Here is a 13,193-nt window from a genome sequence, read left to right as displayed (position 1 = left end):
GCGGGGTGCGTGCTAATAGCGTTTCAAACATCACTCCCTCTGAGACTTGGAGTAGTTCTTCCCCTTGCTCTGCATGGGTAACGCTGCTTCGAGGGTGGCTGTTGTCGATGTGTTCCTGGTTCGAGCCCAGGTAGCGGCGAGGAGAGGGACGGAAGCTATACTGTTACACTGGCAATACTAAAGTGCCTATAAGAACATCCAATAGTCAACGGTGTATGAAATACAAATCGTATAGAGAGAAATAGTCCTATAATAACTACAGCCTAAAACTTCTTACCTGGGAAAATTAAAGACTCATGTTAAAAGGAACCAACAGCTTTCATATGTTCTCATGTTCTGAGCAAGGAACTTAAACGTTAGCTTTGTTACATGGCACTTTTACTTTCTTCTCCAACACTTTCTTTTTGCATTATTTAAACCAAATTGAACAGGTTTCATTATTTATTTGAGGCTAAATTGATTTTATTGATGTATTATATTAAGTTAAAATAAGTGTTCATTCAGTATTGTAATTGTCATTATTACAAATAAAAAGAAATCGGCTGATTAATCGGGTTTCAGCTTTTTTTTGGGGTCCTCCAATAATCGGTATCGGTGTGGACATCTTGAAGCAAGTGGGACCAACAGACTGGGAAATGGAGAAATTGAATATGTCCGTAAACACTCCAGCCAGCTGGGCTGCACATGCTCTGATGATGCGGCTTGGGATGCCCTCTGGGCCGGCAGCCTTGCGAGGGTTAATACACTTAAATGACTTTCTCATGTCGGCCACTGAGAACAAAGGCACACAGTGCTTGTGGGGGGGCCGCATTAGTGGCCTGACATTGTTTTCCTCGAAGCGGGTGAAGGAGGTGTTCAGCTTATCTGGAATCGAGGCATCGGTGTCTGCGATGTGGCTGGCTTGCCCTTTTTATAATCCATGACTATCTGGAGTCCCTGCCACATACACATCGGTGTCTGAGCAGTTGAATTGCGACTCTTTCTCCCTGTACTGTCATTTTGCCTCTGATTGCCTTTCTGATGTCATAGTCGGTCTGTTTTGTACACATCCATGCATATCCCCAGTCACCATGCCATGGTTAAATGTGGTGTTTTTGGTTTGGATGAGTTCTAATCATCACAGTAGGAACAACATTGTCTATGCACTTCCTGATGAACGCAGTCATCGAGTCAGTGTACACCGCTACTACTATACCCCTCAAACCAGATGCCAAAAAGGATTGCGTAGTTTGCAGCCCTTGTTCTCCGTCTAATACAAGATTTCATGTAATGCTTTGAGAAGAAAGGCAGTCAGATTGTGTAGCCTAATTGCTGTGTTTTCTCTCTGGAAAAAGGGAAAAATAATGCAGTGTCAGCCAGGCTTTGAACCCGCTCAAGGCTTTTTTGTGCTTCAGTGATGAGCTACAAGCCTTGCCCTTGTCTCTGAGAAAATGGTTCCCTGCCATTGTCTCCGTTCTCTCCAATCATCGCTTTAATTAATTAATATTGGACAAAGCCGATTCCCGCTTCCTTTTTTTATTTTTATCACACTCGATCCATTTCTTGCTCTCTCCCCCTGTCCCCCCGCATGCTTACTCCAGTGCTGCTGACAGTGAAAAAGGTGTGAGGGAGGTAGGGGGTGCCTTTTAATGCATCTGTTCTCAGTGACTCTCACTGACTCGCAAGGTTCACTCATCACACACACATTCATTCTCTCTCCCTCTCTCTATCTCTCCCGGTCTCTTTCTAGCTGTCTCATGCTCATTCTCTCTGTCACTCAGTAACATAACCACTGACACAGGAACGCATACTAGAGGGGAGCCATCCACCAGTCCTGTCTCATTCATCCACTCTCCTCTTGTCTCTCTCTCCTTCTTGGAATCTTGCTGAACCGTTCCTGCTCTGCTCTTCCTCCATCCCATCCCTACGTCAGGAGGATCAGATCGCTGCCTGAGCAGTAGCAAGCACCACTGAGCAGAGGTAGGTGTTAGACTACAGCATCGTGGCTGAGGCGCCGCTCTCCTTCATCTCTTTCCCTTTCTCTTATCTCATTCCCTCAGTGTGTGTGCTTGTAGCACAGCAGATGACATACAATTCATCAGTAATTAGCATCGTATGGATCTAGTCTTTGGTTTGTTGCTCTTGCTTCACTGAGAGGCGTCTGTGCATACCATATGACACTGGGTGTATTTCTGCTCTGTCTCCCCACTCTCTCTCTCGGTCTGTCTCATGTTTTATGCATGACCTGTCCTCTTAAATTAATCCCGGGGACTGGCCATGCTGTGGGATTTATAGAGAACCACCTTAAAATAGCTTTGCTGTGAGGGTACACGCACGACACAAATGCACACAGTCTGTACTGAGTGGTGAGTTTTGAGCCGGAACCCTTACCTGCTTCTGTCAATGCTTCAGTGCCCATCTGTTGCAGACAATGTCGTCTTTATGCAACACACCCCAGCAAGACATGTAAATAACCTGATTTTCTAATGTTGTGATGTTTGTAGTCCAGCGGTTGTGACAGTTGGCTGTGGCAGGCTGGCTGTGGGTTATTCCATCACCTTCTCATGCTGGGGCTGTAGCAGCTGACAGTGGTGTTGAGGCTTCCTCTGGGCTCTTGTCCAAGGCTGGGGTGAGCAGCGCAGGAGAGGCTGGCTGCAGGGGTTTGGTGCAGTAAGTTGTTGCATGTAGCCAGCAGCAGCAGAGAACGGAGAGCAAGGCAGATCTCTGTTTTGATACTGAATATCCTTAGGTGAGTTTTTACACCAGCCTTGCAGAAAGTGGTTGTCAGTTATACAGTTAGTATGACAGCAATGTTATGACAATTTCGTTAATGTTTTGTGCGCGGTTATAAATATATTGAGATGACAGACTGTGTGATGCATTTAGCCAACATTAACACTGTAAAGCTGTGATGTTCGGTCGGCCTTGACGAGGCCTTCTATAGGACATTGGAGAGGAACACTGGGTGTAATTGGAAGTAGATGTGTTATAGCTGATCTTTGTAGTCTTCAGAGACCGACGTACTGTGCAGCAGCAGCAGACTGCTGAGGGATGACCAGGCTGATGTACAGTACTCCCACAGAGGAGAACTTCCTGGATGCTCATGAGGGAGACATCCCTAAACAGAGCTCTGTAATAATCCTCTAGTTGAGAGGTAGTGGCCTGTCTCACGTCATTAGCGCTCTTCATTGGCCATACATACATATATATATATATTGTCTGTCACACATCTGCCCAGCAGGTGTGTTTTCTTCCTCAGCCCTCTGTGGCTGTGATGCATAGTAGTCTAAACAGCAACCCACTGTGGGAGGGGTTTATATGTCCCTCTTAGGTGTAACGTGTACTCTGAAGTGTTCAGCAGAGCTGTATACCTTGACAGTTATACAGCAAACTTAATGCAACTCAATGACCCTCTTGCTCTGTCAGTGCTACGTACTGCCTTCTGTGCATCTTAACCAGTACATCTTAACAAGACCACTCTGTATTACCTCATTGGTCACCTAAATTGTGGGTGGGTAAAATACCAATGACCTGCAGTTGACTTTTCTCTGTCCTCACTGAGGATTCCGCTAGCTAGCCTCAGCTCGGTTCCAGCTCTGTTGGATTAGTGTGATGTGATTACTGTGTTCTTTCAGAGGGCGACAGACAGCCTCACACTGGTTTGGCTCTGTGACGATACTGTTTGTTGTTTCCCAGGAAACGGAGTTCACACGGCCAGAAAAGAACGGCTTCCCCAGAGGAAGCTTCCTCCTGGTGTTCTTCTGAGGATGCCAATAGCTAGGCTGTGTTATGCCTGCTATGAATTTTCACTGACTAAAAAGTGTCATGATACCAGGCCTATTGAGTACATTGCTTCGTCCAGTTTCTACAGAATGCGTCTTCCAGTGCTGGATTCGCTGTAGGGTTTGGTCCCCGAGTGGCCTAGAGGGCCCTTACTGCTGTTGTCATAATGCTGTGCCAGCGCCTCACACTCCATGCTGTGTGGCAGGACTCTGTCTTCATAGGTTTTAAAATCACCCTGATGACAGTGAGCCAAGCACTAAAATATAGCCGTTCAGTGGAAGCAGGAGGATGTCGTGGCTAATAAAAGGCTTAATTGATTCCCAGTGATAAAGTGCTTAGTGTAGACGTAGCTGCTGGATGGGCTCAGCTCCACTCAACATTTTTGGCACCTTGTCCTGACTGGACTGAAACAAGTAATGCAAGGTAAGGCCAAAATAACCTTGAGCAATGGTAAATACTCAGTTCAGATGCATTACTAACACTTTTCTGAATTGAATTGTCTGACTGAACTCTTAATGAGAATGTAGAAGCTCTGCATGGCCAATTGCCATATGAATGACCTCCGTGGTAAAGTCATTTTGATGTTTTCTGGGGTGGTGTAGTAATCTCAACCTCCCACTCAGACACTGACGGAGCTGATCAGAATTGGAAGTGTTCACACCTCACAGGGGGCCTAGCTGTATATCGCACTGCAGCAGACCCTGGCCCAGCCCTGCACACAGCAGTCATCTCTCCACACTTCCACTTTCACAAGTCACAGAAATGACATTCATTCTCAGAATTTCCTACCCAGCTTCTTCACGTGTGATAATGACTAACTTGTCTGTTCCAATGCAGAAAGTGCAATGTTTGACTTGGGATCCAATAGTAGGTACATTCTGACTAGTAGCCTATATGAATAAATTCACATAGTCTAATCCACACATCACTTATGCTATTGACTACAGTGTATATAAAAGCCATGTGAATTCTGCTGTGTGTACAGTATACTTTGAACACCGTGGTACTTCTTTATACAGGGTGTGCTGGTCCTGCCTGGTGAAGTACAGCTGCTAGGCAATATTTTGTGATGCTGAATGATGATCTAGTGTGGTTTAGACACGTCACTTATGTGACAATGGCATTTTGTGATGTGAGTTATAAGGGAAATGTCTGCTCCTGACACGGTGGCTTCAGATTGATTAGAACAGCTCAGTGTGGTCTGTGGATTCTACGTCTCTACTGTATGTGTGCTCTCTGGGTCTGTTCTAGGATCAGGTCCGTCCATGTAATCATTGATCTAAAAGACAAACCTGTTCCTAAATCAGCCCTACTACTCTGAGATGCTTGAAACATATGGGCCCCTACTGTCAGTCTTCTCTGTGCTGGCCCTAGGTAGTGTAGTGCAGGGCTCTGTGTCAATAGGGGGTTGAGGTTCTCTCAATATCCCTGAGGGATAAAGGCAATATGTACAGAGCAGATGCCTGGTTCATGTCACTGCCGTGTGCTTTTGCTTGTTTTGCCACGCATCCCTCAACTCGGACTAATGGATGTTATTTAGCTGCAGGGCCTCCAGTTAGCTCCAGCACAGTGATACACAAAAGCTACAGCATGTCACTCCCTGCTGGGGCAATCTGAGATCTATACAGTAGCCTCCAAATAGACACTGGCGGAGTCTGAAATTTGGCTTGCCTACTACTTATTTAAACTGTGTACTAATCGTACTATTTAGCACATACTGTTTAGTATAAAGTATGCCACGGCCGAAATATACTACTTTTGGTGCATTCAAGACCACTGGGAATTCGGAAACTTCAGGTCGGCGAAGTCGGAGCTCTAGAATGATTGCCGAGTTTCTTACTTGCAATTCCGAGGTGGATGACCGTTCAAAATATTTTTTCAGTCAAACACTTTTTTTTTTTTGTCTTCAGAATCAGTTGAGGCTTCATGAATCGGAAAGGATCACCTATGCCCCACCCAGTGATCTTTTTGTGTTGTTTTGGGGTAACATTAGCTAAGTAGATAGCATTTAGAACGTCTTTAGAGTAAACTTGAGTAGGTCTACACCTAAGTAGGCCTATAAACTGAAGAGTCACCTGAAGCTTGAGAGCAATGGGAGATACAGTAGTGGAATGCAGTGATGAGGCAGAGGGCTTGTAATGAAGACGACTGGCTATTACTTTGAACTGTATGTGGTGAGCTTTCTGGCGTCTATAGCTGCTGAGGCATCACCCAAGTGGGTGCAATACATTGACATTTTTTGACATTTTTACGGTGTTACTTTGGTCCCTTGTTGCAAACAGGGTGCATGGTTTGAACATTTCTATCCTGTACAGGCTTCCTTTTCACTCTGTCAACTAGGTTAGTATTGTGGAGTAACTAAAATGTTGATCCATGTTCAGTTTTCTCCTATCACAGCCATTAGACCCTGTAACTGTTTTAATGTCACCATTGGCCTCACGGGGAAATCCCTGAGCGGTTTCCTTCCTATCTGGCAACTGAGTTAGGAAGGACGCCTGTATATTTGTAGTAACTGGGTGTATTGATACACCATTCAAAGTGTAATTAATAACTTCACCATGTGCAAAGTGATATTCAATTTTGGCTTTTCAATGTTGACATATAAACCCCTTTGCGAGGCATTGGAAAACCCCTCTGGTTGTAATTCTGTTTTTTGAAGTGGACTGTTTGACTGAGGGAACTTACAATTATCTGTATGTGTGGGGTACAGAGATAGTCACTCAAAGATCATGTTAACCACTATTGCACACAGTGAGTCCGTGCAATTTATTATGTGACTTGTTAAGCAAATGTTTACTCTTGAACTTCATTAGGCTTTCCATAAGAGGTTGAATACGTATTGACTTGTTATTGCAGCTTTCCATTTTTAATTCATTTGTAAACATTTCTAAAAGCATAATTTCACTTTGACATTCTGGGGTATGTAGGCCAATGACACAAAATCTCTTATTTAATCAACTTTAAATTCAGGCTGTAACACAGCAAAATTTGGGAAAAGTCAAGGGGTTTGAATACTTTCTGAAGGCACTATAGCAAGCTAAAGGCACGGCAGGCGGTAGATCTGTTTTCAAAGATGTAACGTTATGATGAAATAGTCCATTTTAAGGAGAACAAAAACGACTTACATTTGAACACCACTGCCGACGCTTTGCTTTTCGCCGTCTTCCAAATTGTTTACTTGATCTAGCTATCAAAAACTCACAGCCCCCCCCTCTTCTAATGCGTTGTGGCTGTGAAATTCTACCTGATGAAAAGACTAAATTGGTTTAACATCCTGGCATTTAACACACACGATTTTTGAAAATTCATACTATAAAACGTTATTTTTTTCTCATACTGAGAATGTTTCATGCGCAATTGCGTTGTTTCCTGCCATTTGTTGATTTCGGTAGTGCATCTTATCTAATTGATCAGCTGTTGTCATAGCTGAAATGACTACTGTATGACATCTGGTCATTTAAACTATTCTTGATTTTTGAAATGTCACATACATACTATTAAACGCATTACAATTTACAACGCAAGTATGTGAATTTGGACACGGCCACTGTCCCAGTATACAGGAAAGGCTGTCAGACATTGACAGCCCAAAGTGTGAAGGAGAATGCCACGATGGAGGGCTCACAGATCTACTGTAGGGCTCACAGATCTACTGTCTGCTCTGCTGCAGTGTGAGCTGTGCATAGGGTTACAACACCAGAGCTGGCAGAACACGGGGAAGGAGAAATGAGAGAGAACACTTCAAGTTAGAAGGAAAGCAAGCGTATGAGAGAGATATAAACAAAGGGAGGCTTTGTGGAGAAGGGCGGGGCAGCGTTACTTTATTGCTGAGTAAAGCTATAGCTTACTGCTCTGCGGCTGGTCTCTGACCAATCATTGCAGAGCTGCATGACAACTCACCAATGGGCTGGGCCTGCCTGTTTGTTCTGTTACGTGGAGTGTGTGTTTGATGTGTGACCCACACCACCTTGGCTCTGTGCTGTCTCATGGATTTGGGGACTGCCAGCCAGGTCCAGTAAGGGGGAGAGATAGAGGACACATTGAAACTGTAGCTCAGTGGCACTGGCAGCCTGTGGACATGTGGAACACAGCCTGACAGCACAGAGGATGTCTCACTGATATTCACACTGATAGTCATACACTGATGGATACACACAGATACTGTCTTTATACAAACAGAAATATGCAGAGTGGCTTACTTTCTGTACACAGATGTAATTCACTATCACGCAATAGCCTGTTTTGTGTCCTTTGTAAAACTGACACTCACCAATTCACTTTGACTTACAAATTTTTTCACATTAGAAAATATCTGAGAACAGTGCGGCATTCACATTGATCAGAAAGAGGTTCCATTCATATTGATGCACCTCAACTCTTTGTCCAACATTGGGTACATTTGAAGTGTTTGACGTCTAGTCCTGTCACACTACCCTATACTGTTTCACTGTGACACAGAACAGTGGTCTATTCTCTTATTGTGAAACACAGACTTGCACTCTAGCAGTAGTCATGTTCTAACACTACAGCCCAGAAATAGACTGGGAAACCAGCACTTGCCAGGCTCCACACATTGATTGTCTGTGACACAGGTTACAGCCAGGCCTCAGGCATGTGGCCACAAACACGGTGATGATGATGATGATAACCCCCAAGGAAGAATTCCATTTCCTCTCCTCTCGTCATGGACCATGACACACACACTGTGCTGCTAGGGGTACCTGCTTGGCTTTCAGTCGGCAACATGCACTTGCAGCGTACATCAGAGCTCTCTTTGTATATGTTCTTTTTATACAGCAGGCTGAAAGATGAACCTGTTCACTTCCTATGCTAAATGGATTGTGTTGGACGTAGTGAGTCAGAGGGGTGTCTTATTAAAAAGAGCAGTGGGAGCCTGGCCTGTCCTGCGGTGGTGGTGCGTATGTGGAAAGTGACCCTGCGATGGCATCTGTTGTGTGGACATGTATCAAATCAGACAGATGAAACCCAACACAGTGTTTTTATTGTGTGTGCACTTGAGGATTTTGTTTAGTGTGTGTGTTTCTGGGACATGGCTGCCTGTGCTGTACCGTCCCACAGCTGATCCAGGAACAACTTCCCTCTGAGCTGCCTGCCTGCCATGTAGAGACCATTTGAATCAGATGGTCTGTGTCAGAGGCAGATTGTCAGTGCACTCAGGAATGGCCCGTGTATACTGAAAAAATATATAATCTGAACATGAAACAATTTCAAACATTTTACTGAGTTACAGTTCATATAAGGAAATCAGTTAATTGAAATCAATTCAAGAGGCCCTAATCTATGGATTTAACATGACTGGGAATACAGATATGCATCTGGTCAGATGGCCTTAAAAAAAGGAGGGGTGTGGATCTGAAACCCAGTCAGTATCTGGTGTGACCACCATTTGCCTCATGCAGCACGACGTCTCCTTCGCATAGAGTTGATCAGGATGTTGATTGTGGAATGTTGTCCCTTTAATGCCTGTGCGAAGTTGCTGGATGTTGGCGGGGACTGGAATGCGTTTTAGTACACAATCCCAGAGGATCTCAAACATACTCAATGGGTGACATGTCTGGTGAGTATGCAGGCTATGAAAAAACTGGGACATTTTCAGCTTTTAGGAATTGTGTACAGATCCTTGAAACATGGTGGCTGTGCATTATCATGCTGAAACATGAGGTGATGGTGGCGACTGAATGGCACGACAATGGGCCTCAGGATCTCGTCATGGTATCGCTGTGCATTCAAATTGCAATATATAAAAAGAAATTGTGTTCGTTGTCCGTAGTTTATGCCTGCCCATACCATAACCCCCCCCCCTGCCACTATGGGGTACTCTGTTCACAACGTTGACATCAGCACACCTCTCGCCCACACGATGCCATACATGTGGTCTGCGGTTCTGAGGCCGGTTGGACGTGTACTAGCTCTAAAATGACTTGAGACAGCTTATTGTAGAGAAATTAACATTCCCTTCTCTGGCAACAGCTCTGTTGCCTCAACTTGAGACATCTGTGGCATTGTGTTGTGATGACAAAATTGCACATTTTCCAATGGCCTTTTATTGTCCCCAGCATAAGGTGCACCTTTGTAATGATCATGCTGTTTGAGCTTCTTGATTTGCCTCACCTGTCAGGTGGATGGATTATCTTGGCAAAGGAGAAATGGTCACAAACAGGGATGTAAACAAATTTGTGCTGAACATTTGAGAGAGAAATGGATTTTTGTGCTTTATTGAACATTTCTGGGTTCTTTTATTTCAGCTTATGAAACATGGGACTAACACTTATGTTATTATTCAGTGTACATACTACAATTTAGATAGGGCTGGGAATTGCCAGTGACCTCACGATACGATATCATAATACTTAGGTGCCGATACGATATGTATTGCGACTCACAATTTGTTTATGTATTGCGATTCAATACTGTGATTTTATTGCCATTCTGTTCCAAACATATTGCTCAGCGTATGTCTGCTGCAGAGGGACAAGAGAAACATTTCTGATCAGTCATGGAAATAAGAGCTGAAAACAAATGGGCTCCCTATTTGAAAAGATTGAGAACAAGCAATGGGAAAAATACATACTGGACTTTTGGTGCAAGTACAGCCAACTAGTGCAAAATTAATATTGTGACATTTTCAATTTATGATGTCTTCATATAGAATATCCCGATATGCATAACCCCCCCCACCACCACCACCGTCACAAGTGTTTTAGATGTGTATGTATGTTGGTGTACTGAACTATGGATCTCTTGCCACTGGGAGACTGAGTGGGATGCATGGCCCTAGTCTGCCTGTGTGTGTTTGTAAAGCCATGCTGCAGCAGCACAGGGCTTCCCTCCAGACCACGCTGCTCTCTCATCCCTACCCAGAACAGCTGACTGGACAGGCAAGCTCCCTTCAACTGCAATTTTAAAAAATCAAAAAACATTATTCTCTCCCATTCATTTTTGTATCTTTCTCCTCCTGTTTTCCCCCTGGACTGTTCCCTTCACTAGGTGTGTGTTGGCCAGTTGCCGCAGGCTGAAAATATCTTCTGGGGGAGCTTGGTTCAGTTGGTCTGAACTTCCCGGGCACCGGCTGCATTTGCTGCAGATTTCATTAGGAATTCTGGACCATTCTGCTTTCCCCCACCTCAGTTAACAATGGCATCCATCAGAGTGGTTGTGGCGAAGTACTAGCAACCTGAGGGAAGAATATTCCATCCCTCCCTCCTCACTGGCAGTGCTAGTGGCTTATGTCAAGTTGAGGAAAGCAACAGGACGAAGATGTATAAAGAGCTGCTGCTGTGTGAATAATTTAGGAGGGCTGTGTTTCTAAGACGACGGTGGAGAACAGAAGGTGTGTTTCTTTTGAGCGCCTCGTTATCTGCTGCAGTGACTCTCTCTCTGCTCTCACAGGTTCCTTCGCTCACTTCACAAAAGCTAAAACCAACCAGCAGGCAAGTTAAACAATAACGCTGTCCTGAATGTCAGAACCACTCTCCACCTCTCCCAAGTTTGTTTGGCCTGGCCTGAGGCACTCAGGTTCTTATATAACAGGGCAGTGGCAGTGTTCACAGGCTGTGTGCCCAGCCCTATGGGCAAAGGACCAGCCCAGAAACCACAGCTCTCTGGCACTAAACAAGGGCTCTTACAATCACCTTCTCCCCTTGACATCACCCCCCCTCTCTCTCTCTCTCTCTGGTTGCCAGTGTTCCATTTCATTCGACATTGTTTGTTCAGCTCAAATCTCTGTGCCCTCTGGCTAGAATACAAATGAGGTATGTAATGTCAGGGGTCTGATTTGCAGAAGTGTGTGTAATATAGTCTGATACAGGTTTAATCTTCGGAATATAGTCAGTGTTTTGTTGTTGAGGAGATGAACCATGTATGCTCGTATTCACTGCTATATCACTGTCCTCTCCACTGGGCTCTTCTGGTTTCCATCTGATCGATCTGCTCCGCTCCACCATATCTGTTTGCAGCAGATATTTTTATGTCACCTCTGACTGTGCATTTTGCGCACGTATGCAGAGATCTTATATCTTCAGTCTGTCTCCTCTGCTCTGCCCTCTCTCCCTTGCTGCAGTATGTGGTAGTTGGTGGTACTGTAAGGTGTATGTGTGTGTGTGCGAGAAATAAGAATGAAGTCAAAAGCAGTTTGAAATGGAAGACATCATGTTGCCAAACTATGGACTTAAATGAGTGGAGTAGGAGTATGGTGGCTAGGTAGGCGGATGCCTCAGTGAGGGAAACAAGGTTACAGTCTCTTAAAAACATTACTTCTCTCTGTCCCCTGTACAGTGACCGATCACACGCCATGTGTGAAGCTGGACTGACACTATGGAACACTATCTAATATCGCACCTTTGGTTTGGTGAGAGGGAGAACGATTGGTCTGAGGTTAGCCATACTGCTCCATAACCAATGGAGAAAGCAGCTCTCACCAGCCACTGATGGCCACGAGGGCTGGGAATTGCCAGGGACCTCCCAATATGATATCTATTGCGATTCTCTCGCTTCTATATTTGTTGCGATTCGATACTGTGATTTTATTACGATTTGATGTTCCAAACATATTGCTCAGCGTATGTCTGCTGCAGAGGGACAAGAGACATGAGAAAACGAGTGTGACTCGCTATTTAAAAAGAGCTATAATGGATAAATACTGGCATTTTGGTGCATGTCCAGCCAATTAGTGTGAAAACAATATTGCGATATTGTCAAAAGAATATGATATATTGTAAATAATATCCCGATTATGTAACTGTTTTTAAAAAGGGAGCCAATTTGTGTTAAGCACTTTAAAAAAAATTCTATCACTAATGGAGACTCATGGCTGTCATGGCTCATGGCTAATGAGACTCATGGCTGTCTCTTGTCCTTCTGAAGCAGACCTATAGTGATCAATGTTTGCAACATCGAATCACAATACATATAGAATCACAATACATATAGAATCACAATACACATAGAATCGCAATACACATAGAATCGCAATACACATAGAATCGCAATACACATAGAATCGCAATACACATAGAATCGCAATACACATAGAATCGCAATACACATAGAATCGCAATACACATAGAATCGCAATACACATAGAATCGCAATACACATAGAATCGCAATACACATAGAATCGCAATACACATAGAATCGCAATACACATAGAATCGCAATACACATAGAATCGCAATACACATAGAATCGCGATATGATATGTATTTTGAGGTCCCTGGCAATTCCCAGGCCCAAGAACATAGTGTGTGGGCTGTCTTGCACACAGTACACATGGCATGCGGTGGTTTGTGTGTTGTAACTAACATGTTACATGTGAGCGATTTGCCAATAGCCCATCACAGAAGCAGAATGAGGTGCTGAGGATTGGTGAGTCGTCATCTTTGGCCTGTGACTGTTCATCACTCAGGCAGC

At 44.2% G+C, this 13,193-nt stretch overlaps 1 protein-coding gene across 8 annotated transcripts in view; it reads left to right on the top strand.

The window, feature by feature from the left end:
• kcnab2a (potassium voltage-gated channel subfamily A regulatory beta subunit 2a) overlaps positions 1-13,193 on the top strand; it is a 119,185-nt gene that overhangs the window by 17,807 nt on the left and 88,185 nt on the right. For 3 of the 8 annotated variants that reach the window (XM_024374890.1, XM_024374889.2, XM_042296187.1), the window contains exon 2: positions 1,913-1,959. The exons of 2 other annotated variants lie outside the window; for them this stretch is intronic. The gene's annotated coding sequence lies outside the window, so the exon portion shown is untranslated. Of the gene's footprint in view, positions 1-1,674; positions 1,960-13,193 lie in introns of those variants that run through there. 3 more of the 8 variants (XM_024374896.2, XM_024374894.2, XM_024374895.2) reach the window with 2 other exon arrangements.

Source organism: Oncorhynchus tshawytscha, linkage group LG02, assembly GCF_018296145.1.
Source record: "Oncorhynchus tshawytscha isolate Ot180627B linkage group LG02, Otsh_v2.0, whole genome shotgun sequence".
Taxonomy (NCBI): domain Eukaryota; kingdom Metazoa; phylum Chordata; class Actinopteri; order Salmoniformes; family Salmonidae; genus Oncorhynchus; species Oncorhynchus tshawytscha.
The sequence above is the reverse complement of the archived record's forward strand: the minus strand, read 5'-3'. Positions and strand labels throughout refer to the sequence as shown.